Consider the following 13,091-nt stretch of genomic DNA (forward strand, 5'->3'; position numbering starts at 1 on the left):
TTTCTGAATTTTCTGACATTATTATTATTATTATTATTATTATTATTATTATTATTATTATTATTATTATTATTATTATTATTATTATTATTATTATTATTATTATTGAGGGTGATTTAAGGTTAATTCTTCTATATGCTGTGATATCATCGGTAGATTCCATATAACTAGAATGACAACCAAATTATTTTAAAGAGTATTTTTCTCTGGATACTTATGGATATTCAAATCTTGAAGACTATGGTAAAGTATACTGCTAAAATTATACTTGATTTCATTAGAAAAGGATTTGATCCGTTATGGTGATGATTCAGATAGAGAAAGGTATTGAGAAAACTTTTAAAAAGAATCATCATATTAGCAAAAGTGTAGGTGTGATTTTTTTCCCCACACCACTAGCAACATATAACATTTGATTAGTAGATCTTATGAAAGTATTGGATATTGCTGGAAAATATATGCATAATAATGTTGTAGTACTAATTCCTGGTAACTTGATAAGACACAGAGATTGTATGTTTATATATATAATATATATATATATATATATATACACACGCACACACACGTATACATATATATAAATATATATATATATATATATACTGTATATATATATATATATATATATACATATATATATATATATATATATACGCACACACACGTATACATATATATATATATATATATACATATATATATATATATATATATATATTATATATATATATGTACGCACACACACGTATACATGTATACACACACACACACACACATATATATATATATATATATATACACACATATATATATGTATATATATATATATATATATATACATATATATGTATATATATATATATATATATATATTTGTGTATGTGTGTGTATGTGCTTGTATCATATTAACCAGTGTATTGGAAATTTTCAACTTATGTTTAAAAGGTAATTTTTTTTTTTTTATTCAAGTACCTTTCTCTCTGTTTTTATGTATCAAGAATAGAGATGTAAAAGCATTTTTATATGATGTGAGTCATTACTTCAATCATACTATAGAATGTTCAATATGTCTGCAATGTCAGTTTTATGACTAACTCTTAAAATTTGACAAAGAATTATAAATATAATTGTCTCAATTTATTAACATTTTAACCAATTCGCTTAGATTACACTTTTATTTGCAATACTATTATAAAATAATGAAAGTCAGTAAAGAATTTCAAACAAACGTAGCTTTCATGCCTCAGCGCCATCTATTGGTAGTAACATGTAAATGTCCTTGATGGTCCTTGTTTCTCAACTCTTAGAAGATGTTAGTGAAGTAGTTTGTTTGTTTTTGTAACCGTGAATATATGTGCACGAAGGTTTCCGGTATTCGTTTTATATACGTAAGATATTCTATGCGTTTACTTTATTATGTTAAGTAGTGTTCATGAGGTTTTATTGCATTCTCCCTTGGTCTCTCGCTATTAGGTCTTATTTTTTGTGGGATCAGTTAATTTGTATATGAAACTCAGTGTAAGCAATAAATTGAGCGCGGGATGGTGCATCCATTTAATATATATTTATTTGCTTCGAAAGCTTCAAATAGCTACAATTAACCATTTGTGAAATTGTGTATGTTTTTAATTTGGTGTGTATTGTTCAGATATTTGCCATCGCAAAATATTTATGGTAAAATTATAGAATAGTACAGTACTAGGTTTGTAGATAACTGTTACTTTATTTCTGGTGTGTTAAAAGGTCCTGATAATAGTTTATTGTGGAAATCCATAGATTTTGATCTATAGTGGGTCACTGTCATACATGAAAAGCTAGGCAATTCTTCAGAAGCAAGCAGCATCGCCATTATTGTAAATAAGTTCATGAAACTTCATTTTACGGTGTACTTTTAATAAATATGAACTTATTATCTTGAAGTAAAGTAATTGTAACCACATTACATCCATACAAGTTTGGGAATCTTGAAATTCTGGTGGGGAAATACCTAAAATGAGTGCTTTGCTGCAAATTAATGGTTACATATGGTTATTAAACACAGGATTACAAGTTGTAAAAACATATGGTTCTTGTAAGTGGCTGGAAAGTAGTGTATAATTAAGTTTAATTTATATCAAATCGCTTTAATGGCTTTTACTGCGCTGTAGCTCACTAAGCTATCGAAATTAACATTTCCTAACTACTGCTCTGTTCTGGGATTTAAAGCATAGAGGTGCAGCACACGCAAGCCCCTTTGGTCATTGTTTTCGGGACATTTTTTACCAACAATAGCTATATAGAAAACAGTGAGTATTTCCCACATATCCAATTACCGAATTTGAGGACATTACACTAAATTTTGAAAGATTTTACTCCCCTTTAGTAGACATCTTCATGTGAAGGTACTCATGCTAGAACTGAAGGGGAGGGTGGGAATTATATGGCTGCTGTTGAACAGTATCCTGGGACTTTTGCGTAAATATTTGAAGCTTGATCATAAGCTGTCCCACAATGCCTTCAATGTCTTTACTTTAGTATATTGTCTTTGAGCAAATTCAATTGCTACTCTTATGCCACCACTAGTCAAATAATAAAATAGGTAATAGTTTACAACACCACGCTCTTCATTTACTCTAAAATAATGCAATCCTGCAGTTCTCATCTTCTTTTACAGTAATTAGGAAGTTTTTTAAATTCTGGGAAAGCAATAATTAGCAAGATAAGTTGAGAAGGGGGAAGGGGTTATAAAAAGAAAATAGCTGTTTCCTCACTAAACGACAACTGACATGTCAACATAGTCAACCAAACAGATTTTGTGATGCCAGCGTGAATAAACAGAAGTCAGTGATGCCATCGTACATTTGATATACTGTATATTCAAAATATACTTAATAAAAAAGGGAGTGATTACTCAAAAGTGTCACTATTGTAACCTGCATATTTTATGCACACTTTAGAGTTATTAATCCATTTTTAATTAAGTGTATTTTGAATATACAGTATATCAAATGTACGCTGGCATCATGAACTTCTGTTTATGTACGCTGGCATCACAAATTCTGTTTAGTTGACGATGTTGACGTTTCAGTTCCAAGTCGTTTATTGAGAAAACCAAGTCATTTTCTTTTTATAACCCCTTCCCCCTTCCTCAACATATCTGACTTATTATTGCTTCCCCAGAATTTAAATAACCACCTAATTACTATGCAAGAAGAGGAGAACTGCAGGATTGCTTTATTTTGGAGTAAATTGAGAGCGTGGTGTTGTAAACTATTATCACAGTTATTGCCAACAATAGCTATATAGTAAACGGTGAGTATTTCCCCACATATTCAAATATCGAATTTGAGGACATTACACTAAATTCTGAAAGATTTCTCTTTCCTTTTGTAGACAATTTCATGTGAAGGTACTCATGCTAGAACTGAAGGGGATGGTGGGAAATATATGGCTGTTCTTTAACAATATTCTGGAATTTTTCCTAAATATTTGAAGCTCGATCATAAAAATTGTTCCACAACACACTCAATGTTTTGGCTTAATTACATTGTCTTTAAGCAAATTCAGTTGTTACTTCTATGCCACCACTAGTCAAATAATATTTGCCGTAACCCATATTGCACTGGAAACAACCCTTAGGAAATCTGTCTGTTAGAATTAAAGCCAGAAGTCTCAGCCACTGACTCTTCCATCACTACAATAAGAAATAATGCCTTCTTTTTTTCCCCTTCATTGTTTGAAGTATTCAGTCAAACAAATGTACCAGTGAACACTGAGCAGGTAACTTTATTACTTTGCTGAAATGCTAGTGTAACTTGATTTTTGTAATTGGTTATGAAACAGAGTATACCAGCATTGTCATAATGCCATAGATCTCGGCCAATAATGAGTAAATGGAACTGTTTGTTTGCATAAAAAAAGTAAGTTAAAGGGCTTATTATAAGTGAAGAATACCATAAAGAAAACATCTTTCCCCACTTAGGGAAAGTAAAAGTAAAAATGTATAAAGGCCCTTACAATTCCATAATCCACTATGCTCAAACTTGTATATTATCTATACTTTTTATATAGCTTTTCACATGCTCTTTACATGTATATATTTTTTTAATATCCAGTGCAGTATGCTTCTGAAGAAATATCTAAGAACAAAAGGTCAAAATCCAGTAAAAGTAATGAAACCTGATCAAAGCATTGTAGCTTTTGTTTGACACAAATTCCTGACGGATGGAAAATCGGGATTTTTCAGTAACATTCTGTGTATTTATTTGTAGCCATGGGCATCGTAATAAGAAAACCTCATTAGTAAATTGACCGTATTTAGCGTACCTTTGTTATTCCAAATTAACACTGACAGTGCTCTTTGTTCTTCTCTAGCTCGGTTCGTTCACGGTTTAACATACGCAAGTTAGCCCAGTTGGATAATGTTTAGGCATTGAATTTACTTGCTTACTTACTTTGATGGCTGCTTTTCTGGCCACATACAATTCACTCCAGACAGATATGTTTGGAATTCAATCTTGTATGATGCAAGGTAAAACAGAAAAACAATATGAAATATTTTTGTATTATGACTTGAAGCATTTGTAAAATTGAGTAAATAGATCAATTTTTATACACATTTAGCAAACGGGTGAATACACACTTAGTTATAGTTATCCGACACAGATACAAACCTCACTATTTATAGGGTATTACTTTTGGCAACGCTGAAAACCAGCCAAGACAATTTTAGTGAGGGATAATTACCCTACCCGCTAGTTAGCCGGAGGGGGTTGGGGTGGACTAGCTACCCTGCTCACTCACACCTGTCGGTTGAGTAACCACTTTTGCTCAATGCTCGGTAGAGTGCGGACGTGCCATCTCTCTCTCCTGTTAAACATACTGCCTTGACTTTATTACTTTTTCATTTACTTTTGTGTGTATTGGTGTGTGTGTTTGTCCCGCTATGCGGACACATCCAGGGATTGAAGGCCGCCGCTGTGGCACCTTCATGTCGTCCGTGGAGACGGAAGCACACCCTTTATGCCCGGCTTGCCGGGGAACTCATTGTTTGCGGGACAACACCTGTTCCGAGTGTAGGGAGTGGCCTGCCTCTCAGTGGCAGTTGGAGAGGTTTGTGCGTAAGAAGAAAAAGTCTAAACGAGAATCTTCGTTTTTCGGGTCTTCCTTGAAATAGAAGAGATTGCGTGTTTCTGCTTCCTCTATGCCCAAACCTCTGCCCGAAGCTAATCCTCAACCAGGCCTTTCCGGGGCACGGTCGAGCAGTGGCACAGGGCTTGTGACTCCAGGTCATCCCTGTGGAATAGACGAAGGTGGCGGTTCCCCTAGTGAGTCGGATCCTTCTCTTCCCCCAGGGAGGGCCTGTTCTTTTCCAGACCTTGTGTCTTTGTGGCCGTTGCTGGGCGTCAATGGTCCCCCTTCGAAGGAAGTTCTCCTCGAACTATTAGAAAGAGGAGCAGAGAGAAGGCGGTCATCTCCTTCCTCTGTGGAGGTCGATCCACCTCTTAGGGGCGCAGGCGCTGTTGCCCGTCGATCAGGCCGAGAGTCTGGTTCTGACACCGAAGAGTTAGCTAACCCACCAGGGGCGGTGGCAGGGCTCTCTCCAAGGCAAGCTTCACCTTCGCGTGAACATATCTCTTGTTCGCGAGAGAAGATATCCTCTGTACATCGGCAATCTCCTTACGCTTTAGGTTTTCCTCCCGGGCTGGAAAGAGAACCTTGTTATAAGCGTATTTCTCCTTTTGGCGAACTCTCCTCCACAGCGGAGGAATTATCTGTAGACCTTATTCAGTCTCCCCCTCGGGCGGAGTCTGTTGAATGTTCCTCTCCGAAGGTTTGTGGAGTGGAGGGGTGGGTAACCCCTCTCCACCCCGGACGTTCTCCTCCTTGGGCTGTGAGGAGACGTCTTTTTGAACCTTCTGGTTCTCCTGAAGTTGACCCTTTGGGATCTTGTGACCACCCTTTTAGCTGGCGTAATCGTCAGCCATCGGGCTCTTGTCATGTTGATCCTGCGGGTTCTCATGACAGCAGGAGTCCTTCGGGTCTCTGTCGCTCTGAACCTTCGGGCTCTCGCAACTTGAAACCTTTCAGTATCCGTTACGCTGAGCCCTCGCGCGCTCGTAACGACGGTAACGTTGAACTCCAGGTTCTCGTGCCGTCAGTCACGTTGATCCTTCGGGATCTCGTGACAGAAGAACCTTGATTCTTCGTTAAGCTGACCCTTCGGGGTCTCGTAACCCGAGTTACGCTGAACCCTTGGGCTCTCGTAACTCTAGTCCCGCTAAAACTTTGGTGTATCGTGACAGAGAAACTCTGGTTTCTCATTGCGTTAATCCTTTGGGTTCGCGCAGCACAGTTCACTCTGAACTTTCGGGTTCTCGTGACCGGAGTCCTTCTTTTTATGACGAGAGTATTCAAACACTCGTTGTGTTGATCATTCGCGCTCACACAACAAAAGCTATCGTGAACCTTCGGGTGAGCGTAGCAGTGAGTTCTCTCACCAACCTGAGATCTCTCACGCGCACGACCAAGTTGGCGCACACGGCCAGATTGGCGTGCACGACTGACATGACACGCACGACCGTCTTGGCCCACGCAAACAAAATGGTGAACATGGCGAGCGGGTTCATTCTATGGCGCTCGGGTTCATTCTATGGCGTGCCACATGCGCAAACATCCAGTTGCTCGCCAGGCGCGCGAACATCCTGTTGCTCGCCAGGCGCGCGAACATCCTGTTGCTCGCCAGGCGCTCCACGAGCGAGAAAAAGGTACGCTCAACCGGGAAGGGCGCGTGCACGAGCACCTTTCCGCCCATCAACTGTTCGGCGCAAGAGCGCACGACCATCTTGGCGCTCATAATCAGTCTCTCGAGCCCCTTAGGCCTCAACAGACACAACAGACGTCTGCGCGACCGAGCCCAGACCCTATCACTTAGGGTAGGCCTGTGCCGACGATCTTGCCTGTAGAGAAGCGTCCATCAGACAAAAGGGTTAGGAAACCTGCCCAGGTCCCTAAAGCCAGGGAGAAGTTCTTTCCTAAGTTCCTCAGGAGCCCGTGACCCTCCGTGGCTTAGCACCTTATTCAATACAATGCTCCAAGCCATGAAAGGAGTCGTTCCCCTCTCCCAGTCCTTTGGTGACACACCTAGGATTCCCTTGTCGCCTTCTCTCTTCCCAGGGTCCTCTCTTCACTCCGATCCTAGGAGGAGTTCGGAAGATCCCGCACAGGCTGGTCCTTCTGGCAAGGGGGGACTGTCATCCCCTTGCAAAAGATCTCTTGAGGAGATTAAGCATGAGCCTCAGGGAACCTCTGCAGTTCAAGACGCCACAGGCCAGGCCAAAGGGGAAAAGGAAATGGATTCGTCCTTCGCCCCCCAAGAAGGATAGGGTTACTTCCTATGGAGACTCCTTCCGTTTTTTACCGGTCGAGATAGTGTCTTAAGGAGGCACGACCTGTGACCGGACGGGACTTGCCTCATACGGCAACGGACTTACATTCCACCTGTAAGCCAATGGAGTCTCCTAGGCCCTTGGAGACAGAGGACCTCCGGCCTCGTGGGAGGGAACCGTAGGATTTTTTCACCATCCCCAAATCCTCGGCCAGGCTTCCTTCCTCACTGCCTCCCAGGCAGCCGGAAGTGAGCATCCCCGGTAGTCTCCCTATCCCCAGTCTATACAGTTGACGACTTTGACCCACTCCGGGCTCCTATGGATGAGAGCTCAGACTTGGAAGGGCAGAGCGATCTAGAGGACGACGCTCTGCCAGCAGCCGCTAGCCCTAAGCTTACAGAGGATGAGAGGAAGGAGTCTGTACACGCATTCTGGCAGTTCCCAGCCTGCATCCGTTCCATCAATGGACTTCCAGATCCATCAGCAGCCCATCTAGATGGAAAAGAAAAGGTCCTTGAAAAGTTCTATGGCACTCTGAAACCTCGTAGGACCAGTGCAGCTTTACCCTGGTCAAAGTGGTTGAAGAGTGCCAAACAGAAGGCAGTGTCCCAGGCAACTGGGTCCACCTCTTCTCTCCACTCCAACTCGTCCTCCAAGCTCCTACCACCTCCGTACGTGTTTCAGAGGAGGTATTATGAGATCCTCGGGGAATGTCTTCCAACGCTGCCTCTCGACCACTCTAAAAAGGCACTCTCGAAGGCCGCCCCTTTCGATAAACGTACGGGACTTCCGGTCTCTTCTTCGGCCTCTGAAATACTAAACCAGGAGATGGTGACGTACGCCATGCAGGCTACTTCGTGGCTGGATTTCTGGTTAGGATCCTTAGGACAACTGATGCGGTTCAAAGACCTGTCTTGGGAGTCCTCCATGAAGTCTTTGGAGACTTACCTATTGTCTGGCACTCAGGCCATAGATTTCCTCTACCATCAGGTAGTGAACCTTTGGGCCAACACTATCCTGAAGAGGAGAGATGCCGTAATAGGAAAGTTCTATAGACATCTCCCTCAGGCCAAAGTAGCAGGACTAAGAAATGCTCCTTTCGAGGGCAATTCTTTGTTCCATCCCGAGGATGATGAGTGGGTGGCAGAGAGGTGGAAGAAGTCTAGTCAGGACTCCCTCATCCAAAAGGTCTAAAAGCTAGACCTTACCCCTTCCAGCCACAGCGTAAAGCACAGCAAAACCTGCAGCCAAAAAGGGCTTGAGATCCAAAACAGCAGGGTAAAAAGGGTGCAAAGCAGGCCTTTCACGGCGAAAAGAACTTTCGTGGAGGAAAGGGTAAGAAGGGATCTGGCCAAGGCAGGTCCCAATAAGACAGGGAATCCTCCCATTTGCCCACCTGTTGGGTGATGCCTGCAAAGCCACTGGCAGAGGTGGCTTTACCACGGGGCCAAACCCTGGACGGTCGAGGTGATTCGTTCAGGGTATTGTATCCCGTTCACGCTCTCTCTCCCTCCACTTACTCGAGTGCCGATTCCATCAAACTCCTGTGCGAAGGGATCCGCAAAGAGTTTGCCCCTGGGGTAGAAGTGTAGTCCATGTTGGAGAAGGAAGCTCTCCAAGCTTCTACAGTAGACTCTTTCTTGTGAAAAAGGCGTCTGGAGGCTGGAGACCAGTCATCGCCCTGAACGAACAGACACCTTTCAGGATGGAGATGGGCGACAGAGTCAGACAAGCGACAAGACGCCAGGACTTCATATGCACTCTAGATCTGAAGGAAGCATACTTCCTGATCCAAATTAACCCGTCTTCCAGGAAGTATCTGAGATTCATGTTCAATCGGAAGCATTACCAGTTAGTTCAGGGTACTGTGTTTTGGTCTTTCCACAGCACACTAGGTATTCATGAGTGTGTTCGCCCTAGTATCGTCTTGGGCTCACAGACTCGGCATCAGTCTCCTAAGATACTAGGACTACTGGTTGACTCTGGCAGACTCGGAGGCGGCCCTTCTCTGCCACCGAGACGAGCTTCTAAGGTTTTGCCATGATCTGGGGATCGTGGTAAACCACGAGAAGTCTCAACTGCTCCACTCTCAAGAACTGGTATACCTAGGCATGCGATTAGACGCCCTAAGCCACAAAGCTTTTCCATCAGACGGAAGGATCCGGAAAATGAGGGAGATAGCACAAGTCTTCATCAGTCGGAAAGAGCTCCCTGCACAGTATCTGTTTCGCCTTCTCGGGCACCTCCTTTCCCTGACCCGACTTGTCCCCAACAGTCACCTCAGGATGATATCCCTCCAGTAGCGACCTAGATCCCAGTGGAACCAACACTCCGATTCCCGGGATCACCTAGTCAGCATAGGACTAGAGGAACTGTCAGACCTCACTTGGTGGCTGGCAGAGCCAAACTTCTGCAAAGGGGTCGATCTTCTCGTCTCTCCCCCGGAATCGGATGCATCAAAAGAAGGGTGGGGGGCTCACGTGCTGCATCATTACATCTCCGGCCAATGGTCCGAATCAGAAAGGTACCAGCACATAAATCTCTTGGAGATGAGGGCAGCCTTTCTGGCCCTCAGTGTTCCACCAGGTCCTGGCGGGGCACTCAGTCGTGCAGATGAGCGACAACACCACGGTCGTAGCTTATCTAAGCAAACAGGGCGGTACCTTTTAGCAGCAGCTGTGCCATCTTGCAGTAGAGATACTCAGATGGGCAGAGGACACCTCGGTGACTCGCTATCGGCTCGCTTCATTCCGGGCAAGCTGAATGTGCTAGCAGACCAGCTATCACATTGTTCTTTTCTGAAAACTGCGGACCCATTTACGCAGCTTCTCCCTTGCAGCATCCCTTGACTCCGCTGACTGGGGGTCATCGATAGCCCCAGTAACCAAGGTTTTACAGATATTACATACATGAGGGTCCCAATACTTTAAAAGTTCCCTTAGTGTTGGAACAGCGTGAGTGCGTCCTGCACACCTCATGGCCTCAGTAGTTCTTACTTCGTATGTTGCAGAAGACGCTTTTACACTTGGGTTGGTCTCCTGTAAAGAGAAGAAAAAAAATGAGTATACAGTGATTCATCTCACAGGATGAAGTACACAAATATTATAATAAATATTTTGTCTTTAGCATGTAGCTTAGAATAGATAAGCTAGAAATGAAATAAGAGAGACACATGTGTTTCCTGCCCAGCCAATTGCTGTGACCTCACTCAATTAAAACCATGGGTCATTCTATTTTGGAAAGTCCATTGGAATATTTTTATCCTGTAAGGATAGGAAAGTGTAACAACACTAGCTTCCAGGCGGATTAAAATTGGGGATTGTTATCAGTGATAACTATTTGGTATATAAAAAGAACTTACTTTCTTTATATTAAGTGGTCTCAACAATAGGCTGTGCACGACAAAACAGGGTATGTTGGAAAATTTCTGGCTACCGTATAATTTGTACTGTAGTTTTCTGTTTGCAGTATGATCTATAATGCAAATATACTGGCTACTGTATAGACATATAGTGTAGTTCCATGCGGCATATGCCGGCAGGCTAGCATCAGGGTATAGCTCAGTCGATGCACTCTCGACTGTGGTAATGGCCGGCAGATCGCCGGATGCCGGAGGGCGGCCGGCAGATCACTGGCTGTCAGCATTTTATGCCAGCCGGTGATATAGTATTTATACAGGGCAGTTGGCAGCTTGCCGGCTGCTAGCTGCCGGCAGAATAGATCCCAATGGTACCAGCTAGAAAAGAGAGAGAAATAATGGATTGAAGGATGGTGTAAGAGCTCTGCCTTACTGCCTTCTTCCAGAATGAGTGTTCAAATGGAAGGGGAGAATGTGTCATTCAGGCTTCCACCCATCCAAAACTATAGCTGGTCTCTGCCAGCACAATTTATGAATAACAGTCCAAGAGAGGAATGAAGAACACTCTACAATAAAGAGATCTTCTGCCGGCAGCCGGCACCGCCGGCCCAACTCGCCCAGAGCACTATGTCCGTAAGGGAGAGTTGAGTGAGACTGATAGAAACCCCAGCCAGCCCCTCAACGTCCCGGCAATCGCCCCGATTGTAGGATGATGGCCAATAGTTTGTGATGGCTAGGCCATCACCAAAGGACAGAAAGGGGAGGAGTGAGGGTCCTATAGAGTTAGGAAGGAACGGCAGGGTTGCCAGTCTTACCTCGCCCAACGAAACTCTGTTCTAGTATTAAGCCAACATAGGCGGCAGGAAAACTCTAATTCTCCAGCCTAGGGTTGGCTAATACAGTAAAGGGGCCAGCAGCACCTCGCCAACAACCCTAAGCTATAGAAGAACAGAGATCTAGTGCCGGTGTCGCCTAAGCAATAGAACAATGCTATTCTTCAGCCTAGGGTCCGCGGCACAGGACTAGTCAACTAGGCCACAGGGAAAAGGTATAAGTATAAAGCCTTTAGGTGTGGTCTAGGGAGGTCTTGCCTCCTATGCCTGTAGCTTAGTCCATTAGGGAATGCTATTCACCATGGCAGACAGCCAGGGTCATCGGACTAAATACTCAAAGGTTCTGACCAAACCCAAAAACCTGCCTCTGCAGTTACAGGGAAAGGACAGAAAACCCTTGCCTAGTCGTGCTTAAATTGCAACTCAAGGCCCGATAGACCAGGGTTATAGCCTAGGCTAACTCAGAAGGAACGAGATTTTGCCATTAAGTCTCCGTAGGAGACAAGTATTGCTTTATTAATAGTTAGGGAGATATGTCTCCGACTGGGTTAATAAAAACAATACATAAGGGCAATCGGGGAACATTTATGAAAGTATACTAAAGCCACTAGGCTAGTACCCTAGTGGCAGTGAGAATAGATTACCTAAATCACCGAAACACTCGTATACTATCTTGGAAGAGGAAAATATTATGCTATCAATATATCTTACATGTATAAAAATCTGCCTAGGTCTTCATTAAATATGACACTAGGAAAGTGTATCATATCATGCATGAAAGTACTAAAACTGAATGCCTAAGCTAGGAAGCCTAGCGTAAGTAAGGTTCGGTTACCTAAATCGCCGAAGCTAATATAAATACTATCGGCATAATTTAAAGAATTCATAGCAATGGAGGCTAAATAGCTGAAGATATTTAAGCTATTAAAACCAGGAAGGTCGTTCTGGCTAACTAAATGACTCGTGCGTTACAAACGACAGAGTCTATGACGTCTCCGGCTTAGACAACAGCTCTTGCAATGTTAATATAACTTTTATCCATATTAAAATAAGGCAAGAGCTTACATTTATACAATGTAAGAATCAATACTCAACTTTCCAGAGGCAAATGAGGTTTGAGAAAGCATGATTAAACCCAAAATCTTCCGAAATGACGAGAGAGCACAGGGAAATGACCCAGCAATGGCGCTACGATAAAAGGAATAAAGTTGGCAGATGGATATGACGTTATCTAGATACTCAAAACAGTAATGGAGGAGAGGCACCTTACTAACGGCTCCCCGTCGTTTTCTTGCCACTTTTCCCCCAAAACATAGCGTAAACGCTATTCGGGGTGAAGATATGTGGCGTGTCAAGAATACGTCCTCTGATATTATGCGATATCCCTGAAAGGAAAAGTTAGGGATATTCGCACCAGGAGTTAAATTTGGGAGACCTTAAGGTAAAATTCTCTAGGAATATCAATGTAGTCAAATATACCCTGGGAAGCTACTCTTAAAGGAATTTCCTACAGCACGATATGTCCTGAGC

The sequence above is a fragment of the Palaemon carinicauda genome, chromosome 6, assembly GCF_036898095.1.
Source record: "Palaemon carinicauda isolate YSFRI2023 chromosome 6, ASM3689809v2, whole genome shotgun sequence".
Classification (NCBI taxonomy): Eukaryota; Metazoa; Arthropoda; class Malacostraca; order Decapoda; family Palaemonidae; genus Palaemon; species Palaemon carinicauda.